Genomic DNA, 20421 nt, shown 5'->3' on the forward strand with positions numbered 1-20421 from the left:
CACTCTTGACCCCTAGGACCTGCTTGATTGCTTCCTGAATACCCCTCCAGTAGCTGTCTATTTTTGGGCATTCCCACCATATGTGGCTCCACGTGCCCTCCCCTCCGCATTCCCACAAGCATAATTGTGAGGTCCCTGGGTATAGTCTGTGTAACCTGACCGGTGTTAAGTGCCACTGGAATATTAGTTTCAGCCATATCTCTCTGACTTGAGGGATCTCGATAATTTAGGAACCTGCACCCACAGTTGTGTCCACTCTGTTTCCTCTATTGTGCCTCCTGTGTCCTCTTCCCATTTCTTCATGTATGCTCTGGTCGGGGTACCTCGCCCTCTTTTATGTGTTTGTATATAGATGTAACCACTCTCCTATCCTCGCGGCCTGCGTTTGGGTACTTCTCAAATGGGGTTAGTTGGCAGGTCCACGCTTCTTTTATGGAGGGATGTAGTAGCCAGTGCCTCAGCTGAGCATAGCAGTACTTCTGTTTTTCCCCCAAGCCGAAGTCAGCCTTGCATTGCTCAAAAGGTTTTACCTGGTCCCCGTTGAACATGTCTCTAAACTTCTGGCATCCCCCTTGTTGCCAGGCCTCAAATGTGGTTGTTTTGTGACCTGGGGTGAATTGATTGCGGGTTGTCAAATAGGGGTGTATATGGGCATGGGTAGGTGGTAATGTGTGACCTTTTTACTGCATAGACCTATGCGCTCCAACAGCAGATAAGATTGAGCTACTATACATTTGCACTGGTCTGTCTGCTTTGGGTTTCCAAAAGATTCCCTCCAAGCTTCCCCCTGCTACCGCCCTATCCATGGGTCTCCATATTTTCCCCTGTTCGCCCTTTTGCCAGTCTCTGATGACCCTCGTTTGGGCAGCCATATAGTAGGCCCTGAAGTCTGGTTCCCCCATTCTACCTTGGGAAGTTGAGGTTCTCATTAGTTTAGCGGCTATTCTCTGAGGTTATTTATTCCAGACAAATTGGTTTGTGATTTTGTGGAGGCATCTGAAAAAGGCCAGAGGGATGCGGATCGGAAGGGCCGTAAAATAGTAGAGTAGTTGTGGGAGTACCACCATTTTTAGGACATTAATGCGCCCCATCCATGTTATAGTCAGAGGACCCCAGTCGATTAATTTAGTTTTAAGCTTCTCCAGGAGTGGAGGACAATTTGCTTGGTAAAGTGCTCCCAGCGATTTGGCCAGTTTTACCCCTAGGTACGTTATCGAGTTATCTGCCCACATATTCTGGAAGGTCTGTTTGAGATTTTGTTCTGCCTTGGGTGTAAGGGTAAGGTTGAGGATTTCAGATTTGTTTATGTTCAACTTTAATCCGGCCACTGCTCCGAATTGGGTGAGTTCGATGTCTACTGCCCTCAGGGAGGTCTCTGGCTGGGCCACCGTCATGAGCATGTCGTCTGCAAAGGAGGCGACTTTGTGGATGCCCCCCCGAAAGGGTATTCCTGCTATGTCCTTGTTAGCTCTTATGGCTTTTAGAAGGGTTCTAGGTGTAATGTGTATAGTATGGGGGACAGAGGACATCCCTGCTTTGTGCCTCTCAAGACAGCTACCGGATCAGAGATTTGGCCGTTAATGGAGAACCGGAGGAGCGGGTGTTGGTAGTTGGCCCTGACTCGGCCCAGGAATTTGGGCCCAAATTCCATCCTGATCATGGTTGCAAAGAGGAATCCCAGCTCGACCCGATCAAAAGCTTTTTCGGCGTCCATTGCAACGAGGAGAGCAGGGATTCCTTTCTTCTGGGTCTTCTTGATTAGGTATGCAATTCTCCTGACGTTGTCTCCTGTCTGTCTACCTCTAATGAAGCCCGACTGGTCAGCTTGAACTATTTTAGGGATAATACGTTCAAGTCTGGATGCTAAGATTTACGTATGGATCATTGCGTCAACATTTATTAAGGCGATGGGGTGGTAGGACCCGCAATCTGTAGGCTCCTTGCCTTTTTTAGGTATTAGGATCACCTTTGCCCCTTCCATTGTTTTAGGCAGGGCTTTGGTTGCTCCGATGTGGTTACATAGCTTCGTGAGATGTGGTATCAGGATTTCTTTGTGGGTTTTATAAAACTCGCCTACAAAGCCGTTGGGCTCCGGAGATTTATTAATGGGTAAGGAGTTTATTTCAGCCATAACCTTGTCTTTGTGATCTCCCCTTCCAGGACTTCCCTCTCCTCCTCCGAGATTTGTTGCAACTCTATTTTGTTTAAATAGGCTTCCTGGCGTGTCAGTGATGGATTGTCTGAGCTGTATAATTTAGTGTAGATCCGGATTAATTATCTTTCAATGTCTTTATTGTTTGTGCTAAGCAACCCTCCATTGACTTTAATTTTTAGGGTTGTCTTGTCCTTTTCTGGATAGCCATGTGTAGTTGATCCTTGAGTGTGACCGGTGTGCATGTGAATAGAAGGTATATGCTAAGTATCTCCCCTGGTCGTCAGTTTCCTTTCTCTTAATGGACAGGTCGAGCCTGTCCTTCAATGTTAACAACACGCCCCCTTTTTGTCGGATTGCGTGGCCTGAATGATTCTTGTGTATCCCCAGAATTTTACTCTACGTTTATCCGGGGTTTGGATGTGGGTCTCTTGTAGTGTGACTATGTGCGGTTGTTCCCTTCTCAGGTATCTTTCAACTGTTTTCCTCTTGATTGGTGAGTTTAACCCATTGACATTTAGTGATAAGACTTTCAGTTTTTCAGTGCTATCCATTCTTATTCCCTCCGTTTTGTGGTGGTTGCAAATTACCTCTTGTGGTTACGAAGGTGGCCTTTTGGTTCCTATCTACGCCCTGTTGTGGTCTCTCTCCTCTGGTGTCAGTTTTCCCCGGATCTTCCGCTGCCCCCCTGCAACTGGGTGTGTTCAACTGGCTCTTGGCCACCCTCGAATTGTGGTCTCAAAAGGGAGTTGATCCCTAAAGAACCCCCAGGATTGCCCCAAGCAGGATTGTGCGTCGTCTTCGATTCCCAGTAGATTTGCCCCTTTCTCGCATGTCGTGACTTTGTGCTGCATACCCTGCCGAGTTGCAGTGTTTCATCAGGCCATCTGTGACACAAGTTAACTTAGTCTAAAAAGTGTCACAATATAACTAGCAAGTAAGAGTTTCAAGACGAGCTCTCATTGTTCGGGAAAGAGTCTTTCATAGAAGGGAAAACGCAGTAACAGGGATACAACACACTATTCTTATGTCTGCCAGAAGGTTTCAGGAGAGACCAAGGGAGACCAGTTGTGCAGGCGTGGGGCAGTCTTCTGTAGGGAAAGTCACCGAAAGGTATTTTAGGGATTAACTATTTTGTGCTGCACCTGAAATCAGGTGTCTCGCATAAAAATATTGCCTATTGCATCTGAAGCTCCAGTGGCCAGAGCAGAATAGTTTACTTCATTGAAATCCAAGTCTAACGTGAACTCAGCCTGCTTCTGCATTGTATCCAGCAATGGCGAGCATTCAGTGCAGTCATCGATCACCTTGGAAAAACCATGGAAGTCAGACAATGCAGGGTTTCAGTCGTATAGGCGCTTTAGCATTTCTTTAGAGGAGATCAGCCCGAGATAAACTCTTTTTTAACATTTTCTCTACCTTCATTTCAACTGGTCCCATGTGAGTGGAATCATCCACAGTCTGAAAGACATCCCAGCAAAGCAAGGCAAAAGAGAGTTCATCTCAGTCCCCTTGGGCAGATGTTCTTCTTCTCCTCCCAGTTTATCATTAAATGTTGAAATGATCTTGCAGGACCCTTTTACCCTCTCTTTATCCCCTTCTTAAGGGAGAAAAAGTAGAAGTGGCCCTGCACAAATGGTCTGCTGGTAACTGCCTTGTGCATGGTTCAGTTGAACATCCAGGATCCCAGAATTAGAAACACCCACAACCTTCCTGACATGGGCCACAGCTTTAGCCAAGGTCTAGTTGACCAGAAACATCCACTTGGGCTCTTCCCATCTTTCCTCCACTCAGGGGTGGACTGGGAACCAAAAGAGGCCCTGGAAATACTTTTCAAAATGCCCCCATATTACACATTTTCAGCAAGCCCAACCCTTTTCCTATGGGATAATTTGGAAATACCACACAAGAGGCCCAGGGTGAAGAGGCCTACCGGGAAATCTCCAGAGTTCACTATAGGCCAGTCCACTCCTGCCTCCACTGATTTCTTGGAGGAAGAGTCTGAAAGAGAGACCGATAAAGGGAAGGACTCTTTTTCCCCTCCAACTCACTGACCCTGTGTTGTGAGATTCCAATGAGGCCCACAGGAGGCGCCCTTATATCTCCTTGCCTAAAAGGAGAGATATTGGAGGATGAAGAAAAACATGACAGCCTATGAATGTTTACGCGTTCATGTCCTCTTCCTGGGTTGAGGACTATTCATGACAACAATATCTGGGCCGAGCGCAGCAAAGACAGGATTGTTAATTTTATAATCTATTACCGGACATGCTCAGTGCAAGTGCCTGTGCGCACACACTCACCTGCCAATAGAAATAATGGAAATGAGTGGAAGAGGCTAATTGTTCTACCCAGCGAGCAACGTCTACTTGCTCGTTCCTTTTCTTACATTGGGAGAAGGAGAGATGGTGTGTTGAAAAGTGTGTTGATTGGCTATTCCTCCCCTTGGGCTTTCCTCTCCCTGCCTGTCATTAACTGCTCCTGCCTTCCTGCCTCTCTCTGGGTAATCTGCCTTCCAGCCTCTCTCTGGGCAAGTGGAACTCAGGTGTCTCTTCGTGCAGCTGGTGTAGTGATGGGCTGGTAGTCCCCACTTGAGCATGGCTTCTAGCTCTGATGTGGAACCTGGGGCTAGCTATTTCCTCCTCTTGTGTGTTCCTCCGCTGTTATTCCCTAAACCTGCCCTCACAGTGCACTCCATGAGCCTATCTGTTCCTAACTTTGAGAGTGGAGGCCTTGCAAGGCATAAAATAAGCAGTGCTGCATAGTGATTTTCTATGCATTTATGTTGGTTGGCTAATTAAATTGATGCTTGTGTCGCAAAGCTAACTATTTCATTTACCCTGTTCAATGAAAGCACAGTTCACCCTACATTCCTCTCTTTGCCTATGGCTCTCCCCACCCTCTTTTCTCTGTTCACTGCAAGTTCAAAGGAGCTAATGCAGAAAGAGTGCAGCCGTAATCATCTCCTCCTGTGTCGGAGTGATATGCAAGATTTTTTTTCTTCAAATAATTGCGAAACAGAAGTAATTAGGATGATACTTTTACTGAGCTAACTATACCCTGTTTGGCAAAGACGAGTATGTGTTAACTTTATCTTTTTTTTTAAAGACAGTCATGCAATTCCATTCCTAAAAATCTAAGCTATTTTTTGCTACTGTAAAACACTGAATTGTCTCCATGCCTTACAGTAAAGCTTAGGTTAGTGTATCGAAATTTCAGTGTCATTTATATTTCATTTTGTTGCATCGTATTGACAAGTGAACACTTTTGAAAATGTACATGATCACACAGCCAAATGCTTTTGATGGCAAACCTAATTCTGTGACCTGCTGTTGTATTCATCTGTGCAACTGGTGCTCAACCCACAAGCTGACATTCTATCTTATCACCCTGTTTCTTTATACCAGCTACCCTGAAAGTGAGATGGCCACAAAATACACTATTGTGCCTAGTTTGCCCAGTTCTCTGCCTACTACTCCATTCACACGCTTAGTCTTATTTGCTTCCTCTTACAAAATGAATACACAAAGATAACTAGATGTTTATGCAACGTAGGGATCAATAGTTCCATCCAGTCTGTACATCTACAGATCTACTGCAATACCATACACTGTAGTTAGCCTCCATAGCTCACTTTGCTCTATGATTATGATTGATTGGGTTATATGTAAGCACCTGCGGGAGAGAGCTGGCCAAACTGTTTTCAATGCCTTTTTATCATATCTATTTATTTGTGTCCATTCATGCAGCTAACCTTTTACATTTTACAAAAATTCATATAGGGCTCGCAAAGTCTACTCTTCCAATTGTATAGTCTAGTAGATTTTATGAAGGGTTAGTACTATTTGCAGGGGATGTTTGAAACTTTTATTTAACATTTACTTTGTTTGCAGTAAAAGGGTAAACGTTTCACTGTGCATGGCTAGCAGCAGTGTGCCAAACATTATAATTATAATTGTTCTTTTATAAACGCGCTTAATACTGAGTGGTTTCTAAGCACGGGAGCAGGCTTCAAACCTGTGTTGTGCCTGCCTTGTCTTGCTTCCAAGACAAATGTGTTGCCCCATGAGCTAGCCTTCCTCCCCAAATCCATAAAGTTGAATTGTGGAAACAGGCACCATTTTACAGAAAGCTCATTTACATTTATTGTCATCTGTTGAAATGGGCTGAGTGTATTTCTCTTAGGTCTAGTAGGTAAACTAAGTTGCTCCACCTGCACGTTTAGCATAATCTTAAAGACTTTGCAAGCCCAGACTCATCTCACTAAGGTCTTACTTCAGCAATAAACAAAAATGCTGTATTCTTGCTCATTTTATGTATTGGGTAAACATAATTTCTTGTGACGCAACAGAGCGCTTTACAGAGGTATACAACAGTACAGATGCTTACCGGAGCTCTTTTCACAGGTAACAACTGAACAGATATACAGCTGGGGTAGGATGCAGGGAGGCACAGAGGAGGGGTACAGCTGTACAGGGAGGCGGGTGGACAGCGTCTAGCGAGCCAGGTGGCACAGGAGGTGAGGCGATGGCCTAGGTGTTGAGGAGGAGAGGGTCCTTGAAGAGATGGGTCTTGAGATCTTTTCTGAATTGTAGGAGCGTGGGGGAGAGCCTGATGCTGACAGGGATGAGGTTCCATAGTCTTGGGTCATAGGCAGATAAGGCTCGTTTTCTGGTCCTTCCGTTTTTGCAGTAGCAGAATTGAAGTCTGCATGTGTCCTGGCTTCTAGTGGTGTGCTGTCCCTCAGAGATGCTGAGTTTCTCCACGAGGTAGCACTTGAGGGTGACTGCTTTATAGATGATGCAGCAAGTCGATATCCTGAACTTGGAGTCATTTTTCTTGAGTGTTTCATTTCTGCGGTGTACTCTTACATGTTGCTAAGCATAACGTCCACGGCGTCTTTGAACTCACGCAGTAAGATGATATGGGTGACTCCTTGAGTGCTTGTTGAGTAATTCAGGATTATTCTGTTTTCTTGTGTAGACGTTCAGCTTATATATGGGTATGTTGGCTTTGGAATCCAATATCTTATCAGATCTTTTGATTGCTTCGGCATATATTTCAACTTCATCTGCTGACAGTTCATTCCTTGGTAAGCTCGCTAAATATTCTTTGTTCTTCCATTCCAAAGCTCCCTTGCAGCCATGTTGTTAGCGTCATCTTCTGTGTACACGTGAAACTTGGTTCTACATTGGCTATACTGAATTTGTGGTTGTCCTCTTTGGAGAAAAGGTGGCAATGGGGAGGTGTTCTGCATTATTTGCACACGTTGCTCATTGTTTTGTTGAGTAGCGTTGTTTTATGCCAATTTGCCCACACTGTTATGGTTAGTATCCATAAATAAACTCCAGATCGAAGCATTGTGTTTGTAAGGTGTATTGTGCAATAGTTTGGTCGTTCTGATCTCCGTATATGCACAAATAAATTCCGTTAAGGAGCAGTGCGTAGGGCGTACAGCACCTCCTTGCATATATCTGTCCTTGCGCATGCCAAGTGTCTGCACATGCGCAGTCCCTTCTGGGGCGGAGAATGCTGTCTGTACATGATGCGTGGGAAAAGGAAACCTCTACAACCATCTCATAGTAATAAAATTCCAACTCCACTATAACAAAAGTTATCTTTTGATTCATTTTTACATGTGAGACAAAACAAAACAAGAGCAAAGCCATCCACGTCAGAGGCCTCAACATAGTAAATATAATAAAAGATAGCATTATTGCAAACTTGTTTCGAGCCATCGCCAAGAGCCTTCTTCATTGTGGGGTTCGGGGGGATATTCTGATGTCAGTCCGAACATTGGCAACTTTGTTTGGCAACCATACCAGGGACTGCAAGAAACAGTACAGCAACAAACCATAAACCTGTAAAAACATACTAATCTCACATTGTGTATGGTCTGCATAAAGTAGCTTGGAAGCTCACAGTATCTTCAAAGTACCCAAATCCCTTTTCCAACATAGGAGTAGGTTTTCAAAGATTTGTTTTAGAGGGAAAGGGAGAGCATCCAAACCACTGTTTCCACTTCTCTGCATGATAGTAATGTACACCGAACCCTCAGAAGAAGCATTCATCCAATGTAATAACACTTTAGTATAAACATTAAGTATCAATTTCCCATCTGTGAACCCACCCATAACATTTGTAAAATTAAGCAATAGTAGCTTCCCAACCAAACCAAGGGACTAAACTTTTCATTACATAAGTAGCCTTCAAGTAATTAACCTACTCGATCCCTGGGCAATAATGTCAGTGGCTTTCTCGTGATTTTACTTTAACAGTTAATAAAAGAAAAACTAAAAGGATGGGTCCAGGATCCCCACAGCTCCCTTCTTCATGGGATACCAGGGCAGTGGCGCAACAACCATTGGCCTATTGGGATTGACCCCTGACCACCTAAATTTTGGGTTATGGTGACTTGACCTGGCTGACCTACAGAGCTGTGCCAGGACAGAACAGGGCACAGACAAACGGTGGGGCTGCACAGTAAACAAAGGCCCGGCAGCCACTAATATTAAACATTTAATTTTTAGTACCTGCATTCGTATGCATTCATTTTTAGGCAATTGAAATCGTGATGGGGTGTTAGTACTTGCATGTCAAGAGAGTGATAGGAAGGATAAGGGAGTAAGGAGACTGTTCATTCTTACACCAGTCTTTAAGTTTGTGGTTTCAGACACGAAGGGGGAGTTAACTGCTTGTAACATTGAAGCTGCAACAGAATAGTCTCATTGGAAGCTATAAAGGAGTTGGATGCCCCAACACAAATGGGTTTGCCCCCTCACAACAGTCTCAGAATGTCACCCCTCTCCCAACATTTGAAGGGTTAGCCTCCCCACACCCCCACCCCTCCAACGTTTTTGCCTATTTACACCCCTGCATAATGGCTACATTAGGTTGTATAGGAAACACCAAAGTCTAGTTTGGAGAACATATTTGAGAGACTGTAAGGAAGGCATGGTATCAAACAGTGAAGACAGACACAAGTGATCACAGTTCAAGGGTGTTTATTGAACTTCAATGGGTTGGTTGAACGCCTTTCTAACCCTAAATCTAAGGATGAAAACAAGCTACGACCATTAAATACTAATAGCGCAGTCGTAGTGGAGTCTAAGGGCCTATACTAATAAACCTATTGCCAATCCTTACTTCTAAATACAAATGGTGTGGGACAACTATGTATACACAAAGAAGTGTTCAAGAAATGATATGACAGGATAGTTGAGCAGTTGGCTTCCCTTCCCCACGTTTTCAGCACGGGACAAGGCGGCATGCTCGAGTTTCGCAAACGCTCTGGCTACTCTTCCACAAGGATATAGTTCAAAGCATAGGTATCAGAGCCTTCTGGGCCAAAGTCTCTTTCCCAATAAAAGTCTCTTATTGCAGAGGGCCTGAAGTAACAAACAAGTACCAAAGTTCTTTTTTTATAAGGATTTTCACATTCATACGTTCTTGGGTCCACTGTTCACCATGGGTCTCCCTCCTTCAGGCTCGGACCCCCTTTTAACACAATGTTCACAAGGATCTCCCTCGCTCGGACCCCTTAAGCACAATGTTTACAATTGGTCTCCCTTGACCGGGCTCGGACCAAGGATCTCCCTCGCTCTGACCCCTTAAGCGCAATGTTCACAATTGGTCTCCCTCGTTCGGGCTCGGACCACATAATCTCGCTTTCCAAGCTTTCCTCTTTGTATCAAAAATTGAAGACTTTCGATTGTGCAATGGATTTTTGCTTAAACCGTCACAGGACCACTTCGATTCACTTCATTTCTCATTCTCATCTTTTACTTTCGCTTCTGCCACTTCTTGGCTGTATACCTCACACAGACCTTCGATTGAGCACACTGGTGGTGCCGGACCACACTGCCACTGGTATTATATCTTTCTCTGTTAACGTTCAGCCATCCATCAGCAATTAAGCTTTACTCACATCATCACCCGCGTTACAAATCTTTGTTCTTGACCTCTTTATACAATGTTGCCGCTTGCAACCTTGACTTCAACACAGACCAGTCTTGCATCGGTCTCCCCAACTCACCAGCTGTGTTGCTGCTTTGATCCTGGAGCTAAGGACAGTACCACGGCAGCTGCTGCTCCTCCCCGACTTGGTCAGCCATGCAGGAGGGCCCCGGGTATCACCGACACACAATGCAGGATTTTTCAATCTGGTTTCCTGGCCGTATGCTTTTTAATCTGAAGGATTCTGGAAAGTAACAGTTTCTCGCCAGAAAGGTCGAGGGCATCTCCCTCCTTGCGCACCCTCCTTGGTTTGCCGGCTTTCTCCCCTTGTTCAGCTGCTGTCTGAACAAACGCTGTTCCTTTGTGTGCTTTGCCTCACTCAGAGTGTGCTCTCGAGCTCCCCTTTTTATCCGTGTGGGGAAGCTTAATGGAAGTCAGGTGTGAGTGGTTACCAGTAATTGCCTGACCATAGTAGTGGGACATGTCAAGTACAATGCTCGGGTGTACGTCTGTTTTCTCCCAGTGCGGGCTGTCCGGTTGAAAGTGTTCGTGAAGGTTAAGTGGGGGCTGAGGGGTAAAGTTCCCAAATATCTTACCGGGTAGGATGGGGTAAAGGTGGTGCTGGGAGGGGGGATACAGTTTCTCACCATTAGGTGTTCACTCCCCGAGACCCCGTACCCAGGTGATACTCCTGCACTGGCCCACCCCCAGGGTCTGGATCCAAAGGTGATGGCTGTGCCCTGGCCACCTGTGAGAGAGACCTCCGGGGACTAGCAGGTGCGACACCTTCTGGTTTCTCACAAATGTAAGAAAAAGGTAGCACAACTGGAATCTAAAACTTCTATTTTGGCACAAAGAACAACAGATCTGGGCCGACAAGGTGCCAGACAATTCTGACAGTTAAGCAAATGGGGAAAGAACTGGGAGAACTGAAGCACTGGGAACAGCTATCAAAGGAAACAAGGTTATGGGACAAAGGGCCTCATTACACGTTGTGCGCTAAAAACCCCAAAATACTGGCATGGCGCTATCAACGTGTCCGCCCTCGCAAGAGGGCGCTAATAACGTACCATTACGAGTATGCGGACACGAGCATAGCGCCATGCCGGTAAACCCCCTACCGCCATTGAGTTAAAGACCCAATAAAGTCACCTACCACCCTCGACGAAAGTGCAGATTGCACCTTCCCCCTCCTGCTGCATGCAAATAGCGGTCACCGCAATTAGCGGTGACCGTTAAAATGCAGAACCGGAAATAGCGTCATCGCACAGGAACGGGAAAGAGCACGGCGGCCATCTTTAAAAACACAATCCATTGCCATCCTCTGCCCCCTGGACCTGTTTGGAATCGTTAGCAGTTGAAAATCATCCTGGACACCTGCAACATGCCCAAGGCTTTCAAAAAAAAGCACTGACAGGGGCCCAAAGAGAAATTTACAGCAGAGGAATTGAACATGCTGACACAGACCCTGGCTGAGAATGCTGATGTTGTTTTTGCAAATAACATGCGGCGGTCGACACTACTCAAAAAATAAAGCCATCTGGGAAGAAGTGGCAGTGAAAGTCAGTGCAGTGGGCACCAGCACCCGCACTGTGCGTGAGTGCAGGAAAAGGTGGGACGACCTCAGACTGCGGGTGAGGGGCATCCTTGCCGAAAATCACCGAATTGCCAGTGCAGGTGGAGATGGTTCACCCATCAGACTGAAAGAATGGGAAGAGACCTGTGGAAACCTAATTGCTGTGGAATCCATTGAGGGAGTAGGCAACACGGAGCTCGGCGTGGGTACCACTTCGGATGGAGGTGAGTGTACACATGACAGGATGCGATGTGAATGTACTGTTCCCCCCATATGTGAGCACAGACTCCTCTCATGCATGGCCACACATCCACACATGCATCCATCCCTCACCATGTCAGTGTCAGACCCAAACACGCACACATCACATCACCAGAGACAAGTTCCAAACACAATCATGCATGGATGAGGCACTGAACTGGCACATCACCTGCATCCACAACTATTAAGTCCCAATGGCCACAACTGCATCATTTATGTAATCTGCATTAAGTATATTGAAACGCAACCAATGCCATCCCCCTTATTGTCCCTGACAGGCTCACATACAGATGGTGAGGATGCCGCTAATGCATCCCAGGCACCAGCTACGAGTAAGAGGCCAAGGGCACAGGACTCGGAGGACACCCCCACAACATCCAGGGGCAAAGGGGGAAGGTCACACCTGATGAGCGTGAAACATCGTAGGAGTGCCACTGCCAGGGCAGATGTAGCTGCACCACATACTGCAGCCCCACCACTGGAAGTGAACCCACAGGCACAAATACCAGCCACCGAAGGCCCACTATCAGCTGCGGCAAGCTCCGCTGGTGAGGCAGCCGCCACTGCCCCCCTATCTGATCCTGAGGACACTATAGTTGGCCCAATGGAGATGCACACCACAAGCCCCCCTAGGACCCCAGAGCCAGCACCATTCCAGACACCTGGGTCTGATGTGACTGTTGAGGACAACAATCCAGCCATAATGTCCCCCATGGTGGCTTCACCTGCTGCAATGGATGCATCTGAGGGTACAGCATCCAGTACACCATCAGCCAGCACTGCCCTCCATCTGACCACCATCCTGCAGCGTCAACAGGGACTGACTGTGCTGGTTGGCCAGCATGTTGAGGAGGCTGCCCATCTCAGGGAGGATATTGTGTAGACGGCAAGGCACTCCACTGAGAGGATGGACGCCTGTACTGACAGGCTGTGTAACGAGATATCCAGGCTCAGGGAGGTCCTTACTCGCATGGCTGACAAAATGGACCGCCACTTCTCACAACCAGGACAGTCTGCCCCATCGTCATCTTCAGGCTCAAGACAGACAAGCCCCTCCGCCGCTCAACACGCAACACCAGGCGCACGGCTGGCCATCCTCCAAATGCTGCTACAGACAATGGCCAATAGGGGGTTAATGGCGATTCCTCTGCGTGCATGGGCCAACGCAAACATGGCACACACATGAGGAACTGTTGTAGGGGGTGGGGGGAAGGGTGTTATGGGTCTGTTTTGGGAGGGGTGGGGGGAAGGGTGTTATGGGTCTGTTGTGGGGGTGGGGGAGAAGGGTGGTGGGATGTTTGGGGACTTGCACTTTTTCACCTTTCCGGTACTTAATACACTGGTGTCTGATCAAAACACAGGCTTGGACATCTTCATTGTGTTTGTGTACTTTATTGCCAACAGGGTCCATTGCGTGCTTCCAAACATACACCAGTGCATTACTACCCATAGCCATGTGACAGTACGAAAACATGTTCCTCAGAATATTTGGTTGATCAGATGCTGTCTCACAGCACGTCCCTCCTGCCCATCCCCTCTTGCAAGACCTGCATCCCCTTCACCTCCGTCCTCATCACCATCATCATCCTCATCAGGTGCTTCTATTTCAACGTCAGTGGGGGGCAGTGGCACATTCCGTCTGATGCACATATTGTGCAGCATGACACATGCCATGGTGACCTTGGCCACCTTCTCATGTCCATACAGGAGAGCGCCACCAGACCTGCTAATGCACCTAAACCGTGACTTCAAAAGGCCAAAAGTCTGCTCGATCACAATGTGGGTACAGGTATGTGCACGATTGTATTCCTCCTCGTGCCTGTTCTGTGTGTTCCATACAGGTGCGAGGAGCCAGCTCTTCAGGGGATAGCCTGCATCACCTGTATGGGGGAACGAACGGGGTCCTGTTAATGTTCACCTCAAGAGCGGCCTGTTCATATCACACAAATTGACATTGCATTGTGATTCAAGTACACAATTAACAGCATACATGCAGATGGTCTGTGTGACAGCAATGTGCAAGGGTGAGCTCGACCCTGCAAGTAGACATGCCCCATTAATGGCTCCAACAGTAATTGACATGTCCTGGGTGAGGCGAGGTCTTAGGTGTCCCTGGGCCCAGGCAGATTTGGTTCCACACTGCTGGTGTACTGCCATTCCAACATTGATGTTGCCATGCAGAGAGGCATCACTTTGGTGGTGGTATAGGTGCGTGGTGAAATGCTATGGCTAGGGGTGATGCCTTTGCATGCATTATAGGGCACATTGCATTATTGATGTTGTGCTGGACTAATTCAGGATGACTATCTTGATGGCATGTGTGAAATTTTTGTATTTTGTGGCGTGGAATGTTGTGCAATGTGTATGTGGATGGATGTTTAATGTTACTAGACCTGAAATGTCATCTGTGTTGTGTGGCTTATACTTGCATGTCGGTTCATCTCAAGTACATTGCGACCTTCCCAGATGGACATTGGCGTACATCTGTATGTGACAGACGGCAAGCCACACCCAGTTGGAGTATGAATCCCCCCCCCAATCACGCTGCCATGTGCTTGCCCTGCTGCTCACCAAGTAGCCACGAACGTTGTCCGGTGTGTTGCTCCATGTAGCGTGGGATAGTTAAGTTCCACAGGACCATGGAATCATGGGTTGATCCGGGAAATCGGGCACAGCAATGTGTGATTATCTTGTTGACGTCACATACCATTCGGACATTGATGGAGTGGAATTGCTTCCTGTTTCGGTAGACTACTTCATTGTGATGTGGGACCACCAATTCCACATGTGTACAGTCGATGGCCCCGATGCAACTTGGGATGCCTGCCAGTGAATAGAAGGCAACTTTTGTGTTTGCAATCTCCTGGGCAGTCCGTGGCATGGATATGTGTTCAGGTGCATGCTTCAGCAGGGCATCGAGTACCTGGTTCAGCGTGCGGAAGAATACTGGTTGTGAGATGCCATGCATCTGGCCCACTGTATGTTGGTAGGTGCCTGTGGCCAGGAAGTGGAGCACACTCACCACCTTTAGTAGCGGGGGGATGGCAGTTCTGATGTCTATGAGGCTCACAATGTTGTTGTGTATCATGTCCACGATGCTGGTGATGGTATCCCGGTCCAGACGGTACAGGGTTGTATCTGCTCAGGGGTTAGGTTAAATGGACTGGCTCTGATCCTGGGGATTGGTGGGTGCCTCTGTGGTATGATTAGGTGCCGTGGTAGTGCTTGCTGTGCCTGTCTTGCCCTCCTCCTCCTGCTCCTGCTCCTCCTCCTGCGTCTCCTTTGTGCTGCCTGTTGTTGTTGCAGCTGTGCTGCAATCATGTCCTCCAGCCCATGTAATGCTGCTAGTATAGGAACCATCTTGGTGTGGGAAGGGTGTGTGAAGGGGTGTGGTGTGCTCCTTTTGAGCTGCCACAGTCTCCATTGCCTCCACCTGTGCTGATTGTGTCCACCTGTGGCAGGTGGGAACACTGCTCAGTTCTCTTAACGTGTGGTTCGCGATGCCGGTATTAGCACCATGGCGGTAAGTGGTTTGGCGGGATTTACCATGCCGCTATTGGCATGTCCACTAGCCTTGTGATGCTGTGCTAATAGCGGCATGGCGTAATTTACGGGATGGAGGGTCGCGCGCACGCGGCCTGCCCGCTATTAGTGGCTCCGTACTTAGCGGTGCCGCTAATAGCAGTGAGCCGGGTCGTAATCCGCCTGGGGATTTAACGTTACCGGTATTCTGTTACCGGTAATGTTAAATACATAACGCCTACCGTGTAATGAGGCCCAAAGACTTCTATAACTCAAAAATGTGGTTAGAGCGAAACAAATCAGGGTTGTCGGCCTTCCTCCTTATGTGAAAGGAGATGAACCAGTTGCTTTTGCTTGCAGTTGGCTTCCGGAGAAACTTGAGATAGTAGATAATCCCATTTAGGTGGACAAGTGTCATCAAATCAAGAGGCACATTTCTGTTAAAGAACGAGGGATTCAATCAGGACCAACACTTATTGTCAGTGTTTTAAGTGGGGAATGAAATTGAGGTGGGCTCTAAAAGGTGCATGGCTTAATGGGGGTGTAATCAAGGAGGGTTGGGACCATGGTGAGGCCAGAAGCTCATCGCAATATGTGCGCTGCCTCTCCCTTTGTCTTGTAGTTGTAGCCGCTCTGACCCTCCTGCAGGCAGCCTTTGGACTGATGCGGCAGATCAACACTAGCTGTTGCAGGCAGCCTTTGGACTGAGATCTGTTGGGATACTGCTGATCTGCTGCATCAGTCCAAAGGCTGCCTGCAGGGGGAACCCTGGTGCTACAACTACAAAACATAGGCAAAGGCAGTGCCCAAAAGCAATGATTGCAGCGCTCATTGCCAGACATGCCGAAATTTTGGAGCCTGAGTGGGAGATTTCACCACTGAAATCTGAGAATGTAATTTTCCTGTAGGATTGCATTGGGGTTATACTGGGAGACAGTAGAAAATATCACTATTGCATGTATGCATTGCTTTTGTCCGATTCCTCTCCCTTTGTTTTGTAGTTGTAGCAGTGCCCATCCACCTGCAGGCAGCGCACAAAAGCAATGACTGCTGTGCGCCCCTGAACCCACACCAGGCTCAGCATTCACATCCATATAGCGCTTTAGGATGCAGGTGTGATGATTGGGCATCTGTTTGGTGTGGACAATCTGAAAGAGAAATGATTCAGACCTGCCCAACCAACAGATGCGCAAGCATCACATCGACAGCCGAAAGCTCCATGCACGCTCAATGCTGTGCGCTGGCTTATATGAGCCCTGGCAGGGCCCAGGCCATACCTGCCTAACCTTTGGGTTTAGCCCGGAGACTCAGGGTTTTTATGCTCTTCTGCTCTTCTCTGGGTCTCCGGGGAAGAGCGTGGAGTCCTTGGGTTTTCCCAGTAGCTGGCAGAGAGTTGCTGCGTCTCCTTTGCGGCTGGCTGGCACAGTCAGTGAAGTTTGTCATTTTGCCACAGCGATCTTTGTAGAAAGGCATGAGGAGAGCCTGGGTGTGTTTTAATATACAGACTCACACAAGGTAGGACAGCTCATCAAGTCTATAATGATCTTTCACAGACAATGACATGGGCGAATGTTGTGCCATTTTGATCTGCATACTCTGCCTGGGCTTAAAGGCACGGCTGCTCCTGATGTGTTGTCATTTGGAAACAACTGCACTTACAATTTCCATACTAAACAACAATCCCCGTGGTTCTGCTGCACTTACAAAATGTGAAGGAACAAAGAACAAAAAACGCGAATGCAGAAAATCCACCCGGGGCGCGTTGTGGGATCAGGCACCCTGTCTATTAATATTGCTATTATTACAAATGAAATGAAATTACAGCGCATTGTTGATTTTTATTACTGGGGTGGGGGAGGAACTTTTACCCGCATATATTGAATTTATAGAGCTGTTCTAATTTAATAGCAATAAGATAGGGTGTGTATATGTCTGGACATCAGATGACAAATACAGTTCATTAATCATAGCATGTTCTAACTAATATACAGTGCCCATGTAGAGACTTTCTTCTCCTCAAAACCTATTGAAGTCATGGTTGTTTTTTCCCTAACCACAGCAACACATGGGACAGGACGAGAAAAGACATTAACTTTGCTAATATATGCCAATTTATATGTAAAGTTTGCTACCTGTTCAAGGAAACAGTTACATATATTAGCAGAGAGATTTGTCCACTAGCCATGCTCTTAAGGTTACATTATTTTAGTATTCAAATACTGGTTGTATATAATGTAGTTGCTTTGTTTTTATTTAATTCGCACATATATTGAACATGTTATGTTAACATGTGGGTGGGGTTTTGTGTGGCTATGGGTGGGATATAAATCTCAGGGTTTTTGATTTTCAAATGTAGGCAGGTATGGCCCAGGATCACTAGCAATTTTAGGAGACTGCCAGGGCTCTCCACCTTCTAACCCTGACCCACTTAAAGTCCTGCTTGTTGCAGACATGCCAACATTCGGGAGCCGTTGAGAGGGAGATTTCACCACAGCAATCGGGAGAATGCATTTTTCCCATAGGATTGCATTCTGGTTATAATTATTTTAGGTGGGAAACAGAACAAAATAGCCAGATATTTCAATTTTAAAAATCGGGAGTCTCCCGCCTAAATCTGGGGGGTTGGCACGTATGTTATTGTTAAAGTTAGCAGACGTCTGCGACAGAGAGAAAATATGGAAAGCAGTAATCACAGAAGGGAATAGAACAGTCCAACAACATCAAATTCTACTCTTTCCCGACCTTGCGCCATACATAACTAACCTCTGGGTTTATCCGAGAGGCAAGGGTTTTCAAGTTCTTCTATGGGTCTCCGGGGAAGAGCATGCAGTCTCTGGGTTTTCGCAGCAGACCCAGAGTTGCTGCGCTCTGAGATGCGTAAGGGCTGGAGCAGTAAACACTGAAGCGGCTATGATGGCACTTGCCGCAGCTGCATCCCTGAAAAGAGTGTTTTTTAAATTGTCTGTGATTTTCTAACTAAGGGTTACTTTTATTTGTTCCTGCCAGGGAAGCGCTGATCAAGGGCTTGATAAAATGTTTAAGAGATGTTGCAGGAGTACAGGCTGCAGGCATTGTCCCTCATTCTCTTTGTTAATCTTAAGTAACCCATTTGGCACCTCTTATTGCAGGCATAAACAGGCAAGCGTGTGGGAATGGCCCATTTCTCTGTCACGCCACAGCTCACTGGGATAGGCTGCTTTGCATTCAAAAGCCACCTAATCTGCACCTACGCTAAAGTAAACACAGCACTAATAATGCATACTAGTCTGTGCAGTGTCTGCTTGGTTGATATCATAACAATGTTTTCACCCTTTATGAGACATTGCACATTTTATTTACGTCCTGCATAACAAGATGCATACCAGTGTGAAATGACTGAACGCATAGCTCTCAACACACACGCTTTTGGCAGGTGTCACGCGCCTTGTAAACAGCTGACTCACCCACCAAGCCTCCTGCACGCCCATTCGTTTTAATGGGCCTCTCACCAGCCAAAAATAAAATCAGGTGTTTTCACCCGCCTTTGTGACACAAATGGTTGAGAGCTATGCTGAACTGCATTCTGGGATTCATAGTCTTGTAGTTATTCCGGGGAAACCAGGGGTATATTCCCAGAATCAACTTAGAGGCTGGAAGGCCGTCTCCGAATGGAATGGTGTGTGGGTGCGCATTTTAAAATGATGTTTGGAGGACCCCTTGCCTGCAGCTGAGAAGACCTGCTTGCACAGGTTATCGAAAATGCCTTTATGTGGGTTAGTGTAATGCTTCCAAATGCAAAAGGGCACTGTAGTTTTTTGAGGGCACAACTCCATGTGATGCTGTTCTGTGCACATAGCCGATCACACATTCAATATAGATTATCTTATTGACATGTGGGCGGAGCCCTGTGTAATTGGGCAGAGTCTTGTGTGGCTATGGGCATGGCATCATTCTCAGGGTTTTTGATTTTCAAATATAGGCATGTATGCCTTGTCCCCGCGATCAAGAATATGAGATTGAAAAGGTTGATCAAATCTTTCCTTGCCCAAGGTGTTAGGGAAGGAATGCACCAGGTCATCTAGAAGTAGGGTGACCAGACGTCCTGGTTTTCCTGGGACTGTCCCAGTATTTGGTGCTCTGTCCCCCTTTCCCAAGATTATGTTCCCCTTGGAAATTGCAGTGGTCCCGATTTTTTGTAGTAGGTCTTTATAGTTGGCAGGCAGGAATGCACAATCGCGCAGAAGAAATGCTACATTTTACAACTGAAGATAGTGTTAGTTTGTGATGAATTAATTATGTTTCTTTGAACAGTAACACTTAAACCCCCTTCTCCTTCAAACACTACTGAAGTGTAGTGCCTTGACAGACACGTTCAAGAGTTTGTCCTACGTTTATGTTAGTGGCCTTGTCCCGGTTTTTTACTTTTTAAATCTGGCCACCCTATCTAGAAGGACAAGGGGCACATCTTTTAGGAAGATGGAGGAGCTGAATAACTAGAAAAGTGTTGTTTTAACATTCGAAATTTGTGTAAATGTGTATGTGCAACGAAAAAAGTTTGGTATATTTCCACAACAATTTTAAAAAGAACCAATAGTTAAACACGTATTGTTGGAAAACACGTAATACTTTTTTCACCACCGTGGAAAACCACTATGCCACACGGGTGCACTGTACGTTTTCTGACCTTTGACGTCCATCGCTGGGCCGGCCATCTTGGATAGGGTGAGGTAACCCTCTGCAGGTGTAAACGCGCGCAGGGAGTTAAAAATTCTATGCTTTTAATTTAAAACATTACGAACCTAAAACGATCGTCTTGTGGAAACATTACCAAAGCAAACCCCACCCGCTCCTTGTCTCGGAGAACGGTGGAAATCCTAAACCATTTTCTGGCGAGACACGACCAAATCTTCGAAGCATTTCCTCGGAATTTAGGGAAGGCACCCCCAACACCGCCCACTGTTCCAGGGGATGGGAG

At 46.7% G+C, this 20421-nt stretch overlaps 1 long non-coding RNA gene across 1 annotated transcript; it reads right to left on the reverse strand.

The window, feature by feature from the left end:
• Positions 1 to 13317: 13317 nt before the first annotated feature.
• On the reverse strand, positions 13318 to 20409 carry LOC138521829 (uncharacterized). The gene is made up of 2 exons (XR_011283137.1): positions 20246 to 20409; positions 13318 to 13825 (listed from the first exon to the last, which is right to left on the reverse strand). It is a non-coding gene; the product is annotated as an uncharacterized lncRNA (long non-coding RNA).
• Positions 20410 to 20421: the final 12 nt, after the last annotated feature.

Source organism: Ambystoma mexicanum, chromosome 13, assembly GCF_040938575.1.
Source record: "Ambystoma mexicanum isolate Mex_15411 chromosome 13, UKY_AmexF1_1, whole genome shotgun sequence".
In the NCBI taxonomy this organism is placed as follows: domain Eukaryota; kingdom Metazoa; phylum Chordata; class Amphibia; order Caudata; family Ambystomatidae; genus Ambystoma; species Ambystoma mexicanum.